We start from the raw sequence: 2,876 nt of genomic DNA on the forward strand, positions 1-2,876 counted from the left end.
TACTGTATTGTATGTATGTATCAATGCATATGTAAGTACGCTACATAACCCAGTAACCTTTGAAAATAATATTGTATATATCATAGTGAAGTAAAAACGATGGCAAAAGCTAATTTACAATTAGAATGACAAATCATTATATTATATTGTTTTGCAAGAGACATAATATAATGGATTAGAAGAGAGAGAGAGAGAGAGAGAGAGAGAGAGAGAGAGAGAGAGAGAGAGAGAGAGAGAGAGAGAGAGAGAGAGAGAGAGCCGAAGAAAAAGGAAGAGACAAAGAGAGAAAAAGAGAGAAAGAGAAAGAGAAAGAAAGAGAGAGAGAGAGAGAGAGAGAGAGAGAGAGAGAGAGAGAGAGAGAGAGAGAGAGAGAGAGAGAGAGCACGAGAGGGAGAGAGAGATAGCGAGAGAGAAAGAGAAAGAGAGAAAGAGAAAGAGAAAGAGAAAGAGAAAGAGAGAGAGAGAGAGAGAGAGAGAGAGAGAGAGAGAGAGAGAGAGAGAGAGAGAGAGAGAGAGAGAGAGAGAGAGAGAGAGAGAGATAGCGAGAGAGAAAGAGAAGAGAGGAAAAGAAGAGAAAGAGAATAAAGAGCGGGGGGAGGAAGAGAGAGAGAGAGAGAGAGAGAGAGAGAGAGAGAGAGAGAGAGAGAGAGAGAGAGAGAGAGAGAGAGAGAGAGAGAGAGAGAGAGAGAATTAATTATATATGACATACAAATAGGTTGCCAGCATGAATATCTTCACGTACTCATCTATATCTATATGTGTTTCGTCGAGAAATCCTTAGGATACGAATATTAATCCTAAAATGATATGATTTTACATTCATGGTATATGACGAATACTATACTCCATAATATATTATATACTGACTTTGAAATATCGTTTGTGAATATGTCTTGGAAATTGGGTGATAGGTAGATCACAAGAAGAGAGAGAAAAGGGAAAAGAAAAGAACGTATGCATATTTAACGATAATATTTAACTCAGAGGAACGAGATGTTTACAACGGATTCGTGACGTCATCAGCTCAATGGTGGGTGCGATGTCGAAGATGTACGATAATAGATCTCTTAAGATTTATTATTTGCTGTATAATCTTAGTCTAAAAATAGAATGTGACGAAAACTGACATTTAAACAATATCTTACTTGAGAGTAAGAAGTGAGTATACCCGTTTCTATATGAATTTTGCAAGAATCATGTGTAATGCTGATATTATTTATGAAGATAAAATGTTAAGGACAATGTATATTATAAGAAATTAGGCAACTGTTGGACAACTGACTCTTTCTGTTGGCTGATGTTGTACCTGTAAAATGTATGTTTGTATACTTTCCACTCGATGCACAAATATACATACACAGAGCAGGGCAGACTTATACGTAAACAGGAACAAGCAAGTACATTGAATGTAAATGATATTAATGACAAGCACACCCAAATGAGTCGAAGTGCAAGCACACAGAAACACATACACACACACACACACACACACACACACACACACACACACACACACACACACACACACACACACACACACACACACACACACACACACACACACACACACACACACACACACACAGGCACGCACGCACACACGAGCGCAAGTACTCACACAGAAAACAAAAGCACGCCTGGAAAAAATCGTACAAAAACACACACGCCCATTAATTTGACATCTCTTGCATTGTATTCACTGTTCAGGAAGCACAGGAGTTGAGCATCAATCTTGAATACGCCCACGCCCCGCCCTCTCTCTCTCTCTCTCTCTCTCTCTCTCTCTCTCTCTCTCTCTCTCTCTCTCTCTCTCTCTCTCTCTCTCTCTCTCTCCTCTCTCTCTCTCTCCTCTGTCTCTCTCAAGGCCTATCACTCCCTCTCTCTCAGTCCTCGATCATTGTCTCTCTCTCTCCTCTCATCGTCTTCTTCTCTCTCCTCTCCTCTCCTCGCTCATCTCCTCTCTCGCTCTCTCCTCCCCTCCTCCCTCCCTCCCTCCCTCCCTCCCTCCCCCCTCCCCTTACTCCTCTTCCTTCATGTTCTTACTCTGTCTCCTCTCTCCTCTCTCTCCTTCTCCTCCTCCCTCTCCTCGCGTCATCCTCCTCTCTTCTCATTCCTCTCTCTCTCTCTTTCTCTTTCGCTCACGTTCTGGTGGTCGGCCTTCCTTGTCCCCCTCTCCCCTCCCTTCGGACCTGCTCTCTAAACAGGCCTGCTCGGGTGTAGGTTTCGGGGACAGGCTGTTTGTAGTGAGTGTAACAGTTTTTATTTGCTTTCTGTGGGTAATTCTTCCGTTATATTTTCTCTTTTTTTGTTTTTTTCCCCCTCCCCTCCCTCTCTCCCTCTCAAGGTCTTCCTTTCTTTCTTCTTCTCCTCCTCCCGCCTTTTCATCTTATTCCTCTTTCTACTCGTCGTTTTCGCTTTTCCTGTCGTTCCAGTTGCTCTGCTTCTACTTCCTCTTCCTTCTGCTCCTTCCTTTCCTCCTCTTCTTTTTTCCCCTTCTTCCTCCTTCTCCATCTCCTTCTCTTGTTCCGTCTATACTCCTCCTCCTTCTCCTCCTTCTCCTCCTTCTCCTCCTTCTCCTCCTCCTCCTCCTCCTCCTCCTCCTCCTCCTCCTCCTCCTCCTCCTCCTGCTTCTCTTCCTCCTCCTTCTGCTTCTCTTCCTCCTCCTGCTCCTCCTTCTCCTCCTCCTCCTCCTCCTTCTGCTTCTCTTCCTCCTCCTCCTCCTGCTGCTTCTCTTCCTCCTCCTCTTCCTGCTCCTCCTCTTCTTCCTCCTATTCTTCCTCCTATTCCATCTAACCTCCCGTCAGCCCCCCTCCTCTTCCTACCAACTTTAAATTGGTCTTTTAACGGACTGACAAGTATCAAGCAGTTGTTAAATC

At 43.9% G+C, this 2,876-nt stretch overlaps 1 protein-coding gene across 11 annotated transcripts in view; it reads left to right on the top strand.

Annotated features, from left to right (window-relative positions):
* The window catches only part of FER (tyrosine-protein kinase Fer), a 78,965-nt gene that overhangs the window by 43,109 nt on the left and 32,980 nt on the right, over positions 1-2,876 (top strand). The gene's annotated exons all lie outside the window — the stretch shown is intronic.

This window comes from Penaeus japonicus, unplaced genomic scaffold, assembly GCF_977035675.1.
Source record: "Penaeus japonicus unplaced genomic scaffold, GWHDUDI00000001_assembly GWHDUDI00000033, whole genome shotgun sequence".
Lineage (NCBI taxonomy): Eukaryota > Metazoa > Arthropoda > Malacostraca > Decapoda > Penaeidae > Penaeus > Penaeus japonicus.